This window comes from Mandrillus leucophaeus, unplaced genomic scaffold, assembly GCF_000951045.1.
Source record: "Mandrillus leucophaeus isolate KB7577 unplaced genomic scaffold, Mleu.le_1.0 Scaffold32, whole genome shotgun sequence".
Classification (NCBI taxonomy): domain Eukaryota; kingdom Metazoa; phylum Chordata; class Mammalia; order Primates; family Cercopithecidae; genus Mandrillus; species Mandrillus leucophaeus.
The window spans coordinates 2375481-2388335 of record NW_012103365.1 but is presented as its reverse complement, the minus strand read 5'-3'; positions in this window follow the sequence as shown (position 1 = coordinate 2388335).

Here is a 12855-nt window from a genome sequence, read left to right as displayed (position 1 = left end):
GGATGAATGGATGGATGAGTGGATGGATGGATGAATGGATGGATGAGTGGATGGATGGATAGGTGGATGGATGGATGAAGAGCCTTCCAGCTGATCTTCAGAGGCATTTTCCAATCCTTCATTTGGTTTCGCCTATAAGAGATTAACTTCACTTGTGTGTATTCCTTTAATTCAAAAGCTAATTGTTGAGTATTTAAAAATAATTTCTAGGAAAACATTAGGATAAGGCTCTTTCCCCTCTCAAGCCCTTTGCACATGCTAGTCCTTCTGCCTGGAATGCCTTTCTTCCTTCCTCTCTTCACACAGCTAATGCCACTTCTTAAGGTGCCAGCATAAATGTCACCTTCACAAAAAGCATCTCATTAAAATTCTTAAATAGATACTCACACACATGTTCACTACTCTCTCCTTGAGACCCTTATTGGTTTCCTTTATATCTGTTTTAATTTGCCGTTTACTTTTTGTGTCTTTCATCCTCTCAGTGTAGATTCAGTGAAGACACAGACCAGGTCTACATCAAATACGTTTCTCTCAGACCCTAGCACAGTGTCTGCATACAGTATATGTTTTCAATCAATATTTGTTGATTGAATTAATGAATCAATTAATTCAAAAAGAGGGAAATGGGTCCAAAAAACATAAAAAGTGAATAATGAAATAAGTGTGAGAGTCACATCTTTAAAAAAAAGTCTTGAATTGCATGAAATAATGCATGTGTCAACAGCAATTCATGGGAAATCAAATATATTTAATTTTTTTCATAAATTCTGGTTCTAAAATCTTCAGAGGTAGGAAAATGGATTGGGAGAAGAAAGAAGTAAACACTTGCCAAATGTTATGCCTTGCAAAAAAATGTGAATGGATTGAATTATCCCATTAAAGGCAAAGATTCATAATTAAAAGAAAAAATAGAATTCAAATATACATGGTTCCCATGAGACTTCTGAAAATAACATGATCCAAAATGAAAATGAAAAAGTGAGAAAAGCTGCCATGAGCAGAAATATTAATTATCAGACAAATAAAATGTAAAGCATAAGAATATTACATAGGACAAAGATGGATATTTTATATTCATAAAGGGTACATCAACAATAACAATATGACCAATAGCAGTGTGTGTTCCACGTGCCTGGCACTATGATGAGTACTTAACATCAATTATGTCGTTTAATTTAAGCATTAAAAATAAGCAACATTCGCATCATTATTATCACCAAGCTTTTAGGAGAATCTAAAACTGGTTCATCATTTGGTAGGCAGCAGAGGAGAATTTGAACTCAGATCCAAGTAACTTCACAATAAGACTGGAGAATCATGAACCTATAACTCCTATAACATAGAAATACATTAGAAATATACAAAACAAAATGTCCAAAAAAATACAAAGATGTGTTGAAAAATCACTATTATAGTAGGAGATAAGCATACTATCCGATTTTTGACAAATCAGTAGATATAATTAAAAGTATATAGGGACATTTAGCTCAAGAAACTAGGAAGAGTGATAAAACTGAGGAAAGAATTAAAAAGCAGAAATTAATGCATCTGGAAACAGAAAAAAGTTGAATTGAAGAATAAATTTAAAAGGTGGTTGTTTGAGGGGAAAAATAAAACAGTGACACTCTGGCAAAGCTCATAAGGAAATTTTCAAAAACTAAAAATAGGAACTCAGTAAGAATAAGAAAAGAGAATTGCAGATGGCAAGGCAATTTTTCACATCATTACAGAATAATATATATAGTTTTATGCTAATAAATTGGAGATTCAATGAAATGATTATTCTTAAGAAAACGTAACACATTTTAAAGTATACCAAAAATGATTCTGGAATACACCAGAAAGAATTATCAAATAACTAATCCTGGAAAAGGCACCAGGCCCAGAAATTGTTTTGCTTTGGGAGTATGGTAAATCCACTCAAACTTTTAAAAAATATTCTAAATCCTTTGCCATTTAGACTCTTCCTAAGCATTAAAAAACAAGAAAAGATGGAAGACTTCCCAGATGTTTTGATGAAAATAGCAAAAACTTGTCAAAGACAGCAGATCAAAAAAAAAAAAAGAGTAAACGGCAGACAAATTTCACTAATGAATATAGACTCAAAGATCCTAAGTGTAATAGAAATAAATGTAACCCAACAACATAATATCAGAATGAATCAAGTGCTGGGGACGATATTGATGATAAAGGTACCACATTGCTTCAGGTTTTTACAATGAAGATACATTTTTCTTCTGCCTTAAAAAAATAATTTATTTTTCCCCTCACAATTCTCTGGGTTGGCTAGACTCAGCCGGGTGGTTCTTCAGTTCTACATGGTATCACCTGTACACACATGCAGGTGCTTGCACCTGGAAGCTGGAACATTCAAGACGGCTTCCCTCACAAAGCATGTACGTTTCAAAAGCAACAGTGTTATTTTCTGGGGGGAAATTAAAGCAATGATTATATCCAGTGATCAAGTGAATTCGGAAATGCATGTACTCTAGGTGGTGTGTAAATTAGTTACAACTTCTCTGGAGAGCAATGTGACAATGAAAACCTTTTAAATGATCACATTTTTTGACCCAGAAACTCCCATTTTAGGGACTGTGATGAGTTGATTACAATAATGGTCCCAGGACTTTCATGCCCTTTGTAGCCATGCCCTTGGTAATGTCTTCTCAAACTGGCTCCAGGCGTGGCCACACCACATGCTTTGGCCTATGGGACAGAAGCAAATGTGATGCAACCAAAAACTTGGAAAAAAGTTTGTGCATCAGGGCTTGCCTCCTTGCTGCTCTTGCAACTCTGACTGCTATGGAAACAACCTGGCCTGCTGGAAGATGAGATAACACCATCATCCCAGGCAGTTCCCCAGCTGATTGCAAATGCATAACCAACCCTAGCCTATGTCCACTGATTCCAGACTAGTCCAACAGAACTGCAGAGGTAAGTAAATAGTCATTGTTTGACAGCACTAAGTTGTGGGATGATTTGTTACACAGCAAAAGCTAACTAATACATGAACTTGTCCTTAGGAAATATTCAGAAATAGCTTTCCATAAAGACAAATATACAACAATGTTATTTGTAACAATGGTTGATTCATGTTGAATAATAAGAGCTTTTTAGGTAAATTTTAGGTATATCCATTCAATGGAAATCTATGTAGTAATTAAAAATCCTCTTGTGGAAAAAGATTTGATATAGTAAAATGTTTACACTAGAGCACAGTGGAAAAGAAGGCTATAAAACAATATTATGATGTGAGACTACTCTTGTGAAAAATAAAAGTGCACATATTTGTATGCATGGGAAAATACTGGAATAACATAAAAATGTTAACAACACCAGATGATTTTTTTTCCTTTTTTAAAATGCTTTTCACATTTCCTGCCTTGATCATAAGTCAGAACTTATAAACAGTCATTGAACTGTTCAGAGAGCTGAACCTGGAATTCTCTGAGGCCACTGAAGGCTATGGCTAAGGAATCCGATAAGGGGTAATCGGGGCATGAATGTTAGAAAATCCTCCTAGCATAACCTCTGTTAAACCAGCCTAAGCATGGTGCTTGGCAGCACAGCTGGGAAAAGAAAATGGAAAGAGCTGGAATGAGCTGCCATATTGCTGGCAAAAGCCTTCATGCCATGGCCAATTTATTGGCTCCAAGTCCAGTAAGCTTTCTTGGCTTCTCCCTCTGCGCCTCAAGTTTCATTCTGCTCCTGCTACCTCTCTGTCTCATGTTTCCTTCTTACTTTTCCCTTTATTTACTCTTCATGTGGATAGTCTCAGATTTTCTTTGAGGAGAAGAGAAAGGATTCAGGTAGTGGACTGGAGAGGAGTTGTCCAAAGATCTCAGCAGGGTCTCCAGCACACTCCCTCAGACCATCCCTGTATTTCAAGATTAAGCATGAGGGCCATTGTAAGTTCACCCTATAGACTGAGGGATCAAGGAAAGCAGATTTCCAATCCTGTTAAAAAAAAAAAAATGCTGATTGATCCATCCCCACGTTAATGAGCTGGTTCCACTCACATGGTATCGTGGAGACAGAGCTTGAGATAGGTGATAGGCTGAGATTAGAAGGCAGATATTCTAGTTCTGAAGCTAACTTGATGTCAAACTTCAGAATTCACTTTACCTTCCTGAACCAAGGTTTCTTCCTCTGCAAAATGGGTCCAATATATCCCCTCAGACTGTGTTGAGCTCCCATTGAAACTAGTATTTTTCTCTTTCGTTCAGTGCTATATACTGGTAGGCACTCAAAAATCCATATATTGAACGAAGTAATAAATAAGACCATCTGCCTACTCACTCATACATGGTTTTGTATGAAGACCAGATAAATGGGAATGCAAGTGCTTTGAATTAATAAACTACATTACAAAGACAATGTGTATTGTAATGTTTTGTATTAATACGAAGTAGAAATAATGTTGTTGTCTTGGAAATAGCAGGCTCATCTCTTAAAAGCTCTGGGGCTTTGCAAAGCAAGGTTTGAGAATCATTTTCGGGACCTTAAAATGATTTAATCCACCAACTCAGCTGATACTGCATCCTGAAGCAATGGAGATTTTTTAACCACTCGCGTTGTCAGTCTTTAAAGTCTAGGGCATAAGGCACAGAAGAGCAAAGGGGGTGCTATTTCATAACATTCTAATTGAGACGGATAGAGAAAAAAATTGTAAGCTTTCTCAACACATCTGTCTATCGCCAATTAAAATGTGAAGTGTGAAGACCTTCACCAAAGATTTCTCTCAAGGGCTCCCAGAAACAGGTACATCTTTATCACTGAGACGAAGGAAATTGTACCACTTATTAACAGGCATTTGTTTCAGCAAATGTCACCCGGAGATGTGGGATCCAGCCGTCTCCCAATTTGCACACACTTGAAAGCTGTTGGTGATACAGCTCTAGGAGGGCGTGGGCAGGGGGCCTATGGTTCTTCACACATTACACTAGAAGGGATTCTAACTGCACAAGAAGGTAGGGTGTGGGATGTCAGCCAAGCTAAACACTGACAAATTCCCTTCTGGTCCGAGCCTGCAAAATTTCTGTGCTGTCGTTTGTGAAAGCTCCTTTCCTGGGTCAATGTGATGGACGGACACGTGGCATTCTTTCACAAGTGGCTTCATTAAGACGCTCATCAACCTCGCCAGGCCTTTCAGAGCAACACAACCCCTTGAAAACTGGGCATTGGATGTAGAGCTGATATCATGATACCACAACTGGCCAGCTTCTCTAATTAAACACTCAAGCCTTACCCTTCTTTGTTGAGCTGGGGGTTGTAGAATAAGTAATCATAATAGCTCCTGACAAAACCTTATGCTTCTTACAGATATGCCTAACATAGGCAATAAAATTGAAGAGTGAAAGGTCAGGGTGTTCCTTCTTAAATATTAGCTGCCTCAGTAAGGATTTTCAAGGAGCTGTAAAATGCAGTATTCAATAGGACCTCCTAAAAGTCAAACAGATCCATTTGTTAACTGATTTATTCTTTTTAAAAATATGTACTGAGTGTCTACTATGTGTAAAGTACCGTTCTAACTATTGCAATTAGATAAGTGAATAAACAAGTCCTTTTTCTCAAGGAAAGCATGTTCTTATAATTAATAATAAATAAATTTTGGGGGAAAACCCCAAAAAACATAAGGAAATGCCAACTAGTAATAGGTGCCAAAAAGAAAAGGGAAGGGAAATAAAATGAGACTGGTATTATTATAAATAGACAGATGATAGATGAGAGAGACAGAGATAGAACTGGGTTATCCTGCAGTAATAACCCTCAAAATAGGCAAAAGTTTGGTTTTCTCACATACTACAGGTTCATGCCTGATCAGCTAGGGAAGCAGTTCTATGTCTCCAGGAGCAAGTTGATAGAGCAGCCATAACTCAAATATTTTTTCTCGATAATCTAGAACCAGCAATTACATATCCCAGCATAAAAGTGAACTTACATCACTTTGGATCACAACTCACTGGTCAGAGCTACTCACATGGCCCCACCTACCCACAAGGGAGGCAAACAGTGCAATCCTTCCATTGGCCTGCAAGGCCAAAGACCAGAAATATTTATTGAAGACCTTTAATGATTATTATAGATGATAAACAGGTGAATAGATGCAATAATGCTAACAGCTAACACTTAGATAGCAGTGCTATGATCCAGGCGCTACTGAAAACACCTTACACATACTGACTCGCATAACCTTATATATTGTGCTGTAAGGCAGGCTCTGTTATTAATTTCAACGCCAATCTCATTTTATAGCTGAGGAGACTGAGACAAGGAGAGGTTTCAAAACTTAACCAAGATCACATGCTTGATGAGTGGCAGAGCTGGGATTCAAACCTAGGCAGGGTAACTCCAAACTCTATGCCCTTAATCATTACACTATGTTGAATGTGGATGGATGGATGGATGGATGGATGGATGGATGGATGGATGGATGGATGGGTGGATGGATGGATGGGTTAATGGGCAGATGGGTGGGTAGGTGGGTGGATGGGTGGGGTGGATAGGTGGGTAGGTAAATGGGTAGGTGGCTGGATAGATGGATGGGAGGATGGGTGGGTGGATGGATGGATGGATAGATGGATGGATGGATGGATGGATGGATGGATGGATGGATGGATGGATGGATGGATGGATGGATGGATGGATGGATGAATGAGTGAATGGGTGGGTATATGACTGAGTGGGTAGGTGGGTGGGTTAGTGAGTAGATGGGTGGGTAAGTGGGTGGATGAATGACCAGTCATGTCAAATTTATTGGGAAAATAAGTACATTTCATTCACACCCTGCTAGCAGAAGGAGACTCACACACTTGCAGGTCTCACACTCCCCCCATCTTAGCCATCCAGCTATGTCACCACTTACATTCTCAACAGCCCCAGCTGTGGAAAAGCTGTGATAGGGTCTGAAGCACAAGGCCAGGGACCTATATAAGACATAATGTGTGCTTGCCAGTGACACCCTTCCAGCCCTCTTGCAACCTCAAGCCTCTTACCCAGTCCCCACACAGTAGCCCCATCCTGGCAGATTAGGAAGGGATAACTCCTTACAGAAAAAGATGATCAAGCCCTGGCCAACCCAGGGATGGCCCAGACAGGTTGTGGTTGAGAAAAAGCAGACCTGACGAGGGTAGTAGAGGGAGGGAGGACAAACTAGTGGTTATGGCCAAACCAATGGCGCCTGAGTCAGACACAATGGGTTTTGAGGATTTCCTCCTCCCGGCACCAGCACATACTTAAAAAAGAAACAGTTACCAAGCACCCTTTGGCTTGCTGACAGCTTTCAGCTTCCTGGGTAAAGGGATCACAGAAAGGCAGCAAGGAAGATGGCCCTAAATGTTCCCCTCCACACAGTCTGCTCCTGTGGCCTGGCCCTGCTACAGCCCATGAGGACCCACTATCTCCAAAGGAGGGCCAGCCTGCCAACTCATGGAGCCAACAGGCCCACTCAGACAGCTTTCATGGGGCTTCCTTTAGCTGAGCCAAGCTGTGCCTTCCACTGTTCGGTCCAAGTGTCTCAACTCAACAACCTCAAAAGTCACTTGAACTCAGCAACTGTCCTAAGAGGCAGGCTGAATCTAGAGAGAGCATCGATTTATTGGTGAGAACACAGCAGTCCACCAGGGAGAAAGGGCTTGCCTGAAGTCCTCCTCTAGGTAGTCCTTGCAAGAACCAGGCTGGGAAAAGAAAGAAGGGGACTTGATGTGCTAAAGGAGGAGGGAGAAATGAGAGTTCAGCAAGTCAGATTCTTGCAATTAACTGTCAGATGCAGGTGTGCTCAAGAAAAAACTAGACCTGGGAAGACCATGAGGACCCTGCTGGAGAGAAAAAGGCCAGGGCCATACGCTGCTAGCCTTTGGGCCCAGCACACCCAGCTGGAGAATCCTTCAAGCATACTGCCTGCTGGTCACTCAGACAGCTTATACAGTGCCTTGGAGAGATCACGGAGAAAAAAGGTGCTCTTAACACTGTTGGTGAAATTGTAAATTAGTTCAGCCCCTCTGGGAAGTAGTTTAGAGACTTCTCAAAGAACTAAAACTAGAATTGCCATTCAATCCAGCATCCCCATTACTGGGTATATACTCAAAGGAAAACACACCATTCCTCCAAAAAGACACCTTCACTCTCATGTTTATTGCATCACTGTTCATAAGAGCAAAAACATGGAATCAACCTAGGTGCCCATCAACAATGGACTGGATAAAGAAAATATGGTACATATACACCATGGAATACTACACAGCCATAAAAAAAAGAATGAAATCAGGTCCTTCGCAGCAACATGGATGCAGCTGAAGGCCATTATCCTAAGTGAATTATCACCGAGAAACAGAAAACCAAATACCACATGTTCTCACCTATAGTGGGAGCTAAACACAGGGTATACATAGACACAAATAAGGAAAAAACAGACACTGGGCACTCAGAAAGGAGGGAGAGGAGGGAGTAATGGTTTTAAAACTACCTACTGGGTACTATGCTCACTATTTGGGTAAGAAGTTCAATGCCTAAACCTCAGCATCATGCAATACACCCATGTGACAAACTTGCACATGTACTCCATGAATTGAAAATAAAAAACAAAATACGTTTAAAGGAATGGGGCATTTTATTTCCACCCTACAAGCATATCTGTCTACAATACAATATTTGCTTTCAGTGACAGAATGAAAGAGAAAGAAAAAGAAAGAGAGAGAGAGAGAGAGAAGAAAGGAAAGGAAAGGAAAAGAAAGGAAAGAAAAGAAAAGGAAAGAAAAAGGAAAGAAAGAAAGAGAAAGAAAGAAAACCCATTCAATGCCCTGGGATTTACAGATTCGTTCCAGAGCCAGCTTTGGAAAAGAAATGGGAGTGGAAAGACGCCCATGGCCCCAGTGACCCCCCAGGAAAAGAGAACTTTCTTTCCTTAAGTCCAAGCTGACAGGTAGAGAACTAAGTCAGGCTGAAGTTAGGAAAGTGGGAAGGAGGGATATGCACCAAGGAAAGAGAGTGTCTGTGGCTGGTACAGGCAGAGATGAAGGAGACAGATACAGCATGAGGCATAAAAGGAGATAAATGAAAACCGTAATAAGGATAGACCCACATTGAGCACCTGCTGAAGCCAAGAACTCTGTTCAACTCTTAACACGGCCGGGCGTGGTGGCTCACGCCTGTAAACCCAGCACTTCAGGACGTAGAAGAGGGCGGATCACTTGAGGTCAGGAGTTCAAGACCTGCCTGACCAACATGGTGAAACCCCGTCTCTACTAAAAATACAAAAATTAGTCAGGCGTGGTGGTGTGCGCCTGTAATCCCAGCTACTCGGGAAGCTGAAGCAGGAGAATCGGTTGAACCCAGGAGGCGGAGGTTGCAGTGAGCCAAGATCATGCCATTGCACTCCAGCCTGGGCGACAGAGTGAGACTTCATTTAAAAAACAAAAAACAAAAAAACAAAAAACAAACATAAAAAACCTAACACACCATAGTCCAACCCTCACAGTGACTCTAAGAGGTAAAGATGATGTTGAATGTTTTGCCCAAAGTCCCACAGACTGGGATTTGAGAAAAACTGAGTCTCCTAGAGTATAAGCAGCAAGAAGGAGAACCAGGCAAGAGAAGTCTCTCGCAAGAAAAGCCTTGATCCATCTGCAAGTCAAAGGAAACTTTCTTAGCACAGCCAGTCTAATGCCAACCAACAGCAAAGATGATGGTTAAGGATACTTCTTGCCGTGAGACTTAGATTTGGATCCCAGCTCTGTGACCTTCAGCAAATCTACTGACCTCTTAGAACCTCAGTTTCTACAACTGTAATGAAACACACTTGTCTCAAAGAGTTGGTTTGAGGATCCAAAGAGAAGATAAATGTAATTTATTAGCACATTTCCAGCACGTGGCAATCGACCAACGAAAGTTCGCTGTTCTTAATGTTGTTAGTATCACACTCCTCAAACCTCCTGCCGCCCAATATCAAGTCAGAAAGAAATACACTAAGGCCAAGGCCACCTTACTACAAGATCAACCTGGTGGTGGCTCATAGGATTTTTAAGAGATCTAGAAAGACATCCAAAAAATATTTCCCCACCAGCTTCCTGGTGTCTGAAATATGTATCTTCCAGCACATGGTGGCTTTCTTTTCTCATTTAAAAACAAATCCAGTGCAAATACAGATTCACACTAGGGGAAGGAGCTGGGTAGCTTGGAAATCAGAGTTGAGAGTGAATCAGAAGTGAGTGCCACAAAAGGGGGCAAAGAGGGGAAAACAGCTGTGGATAGGCCAGGCGCGGTGGCTCACGCCTGTAATCCCAGCACTTTGAGAGGCCGAGGCAGGTGGATCACGAAGTCAGGAGTTTGAGACCAGCCTGGCCAACATGGTAAAACCCCATCTCCACTAAAAATACAAAAATTAGCCAGGTGTGGTGGCGGGCGTCTATAACCCCAGCTACTCGGGAGGCTGAGGCAGGAGAATTGCTGGAACTAGGGAGGCGGAGATTGCAGTGAGCCGAAATGGAGCCACTGCACTCCAACCTGGGTGACAGAGCAAGACTCCGTTTCAAAAAATAAAAAAGAGCTGTAGATACTGGTAAAAAGCCACAGGATCTCCCATCTGCTTAAGAAACAGAATTGATTCCATTAGTTAAAAAGCATAATGATGAGTGAATTTCACTCCTAAAGAAATAATAAGAGTAAAGGGTAGCAGGGGAAGGTTAAATCATTGAGTTAGTGTCTGACGCACAGCAGGCTCTAATAAACAACATGTATCATTATTACTTATTATTATCATTATTATTGATTCTTTATAATCTTCACCATAACTACTTAAAAGAAGGCATTACTACTTGAGTTTGCTGGCAAGGAAACTAAAATCCAGAGAAATTAAATAACTTGCCCAAGATCATCCATCTTGTGAACCTGGGAGTCAAATCCAAGTTTGTCTGATCCCAAAGGCTCTGGACCTATTATATCCATTCAGTCATCCATATTTGCTGAACAACTAAATGGTCTCATGAACCAAAGGGCTACCAGAATGCCACAAAAGAAAAGGAGATATGGGCCAGGTGTTGTGGCTCACACCTGTAATCCTAGCACTTTGGGAGGCTGAGGTGGGAGGACTGCTTGAGTCCAGGAGTTTGAGACCAGTCTGGGCAACATAGTGAAACCTTGCATCTACAAAAAATAAAAATAAAAAAATTAAGCAGGCATAGCTGCGCATTCTTCTAGTCCTAGCTACTTAGGAGGCTGAGGTGGGAGGATTGTTTTAGGCCAAGAGATTGAAGCTGCAGTGAGCTATGGTCAACGCCACTGCACTCCAGTCTGAGTGGCAAAGTGAGACTCTGTCTCAAAAAGAAAAAGAAAAGGAGATGGTTCAGTTCCCAGGGTACCTAGGATGTAGTGCTCAAACAGGAAGCCCACAAGGGAAGGCAAAAAGAAAGTTCACAATTTTTAATGAAGTGGTATGTGCAAAGAAAGGCAGAAAACGAGAGCTAACGGAAGTAACTTGGGGTTGGTCTGCTTTGGAAAGGAAAATATAAATATATGACAAATTTTAGTTCCTATGTCCCCATGTATATGATGTGGGGAAATCTCCAGGACTTTTGCTTATATTGAAAATGCCTTCATCACTAGGGGTGGATGCAGTGCCGTGAGCACAGCATGGGTGCCAGAGTCAAATTACGGTTCAAGTCCTAACTCTATAAGCTTGCATAAGAACTTACACTCTCTGAGCCTCCCTTTCCTCATCTATAACTGTGCTACCAATATAGTAACCACTAGCCATACATGGCTACTGAGTACTTGAAATGTGGTTGGTTTGAATTGAGATGTGCTGTATGTGTAAAATACACATCAAAAGTTGAAGACTTGCTAAGGGCGGGGGCGGGGGGAGTAAAATATCTCATTAATAATTTTATATTGATTACATGTTGATATGGGAAGATTTGGAATATGCTGAGTTAAAGAAAACATTCTCACAATTCATCTCACCTGTTTCCTTTGACCATTTTAATGTGATTGCTTAGAACATTTTAAATCACATACACAGCTCAGATTTATGGCTTATGTTATATTTCTACTGGACAGCACAGATCTACAAAATGTGGTTATGGGATTGCTACGAAGTTCAAAGACGTCATATGTAAAGTGTACCGTGTGCCCAGCTGTGCATTCATTTCCCTCCTCTAATTTATATCCCATCTACCAGTAAGTCCTTTTACCTCCCAAATCTGCCTGTGTCCCTCCCTCTGCACTGCTGTCCCTGCAGACAAAGACACCACCTCTCACCTAGAAATCCGCAGTTGACTCCTGACTCATCTTCCCACTTCCACTCCGGCTCCCAACAATCCATTCTCTACTCAGCAGCCAATGGAAGGTGTGTTAATACAAATCTGATCCTTTCCATCTCGCCTACCTGAAACTCCCCAGTGGCTTCCCACTGCACTTAGCACAGAGGCTCATCCTACGGGGCCCCTTATGATCTGGCCCCACACCCACTACACCCCAGCAACAAGGATCATGCCGAGCCAGTTTCCTCCTCAAGACCTTTCCATTGCTCATCCCAGGGCCCAGAATGGTATTTTCCCAAATTCTGTGTTTGGGAAATTCCAATTTCCTCCCCACCTTGTAGTCCTCAGGTCACCTGTCACCTGGTTAGGAAGGCCTTTCTGATCTAAAGTAGCCACTCACCACATCACTCTGTTGTCAAATCCTGATTCAGTTTCATGACATTTATCCCCAGTGGAACTTATCCTGTTTTTTCAATTTGCTTACCTGCGTATTGTCTGGCTTCTTGCTGAATATCAGCTCCATGAGGGTGGGGACCTATCTAAGCCATGCTATCCCCCCAGCCTTGCTCAGTGACTGGAACAAAGCTGGCCCTCAATAAAT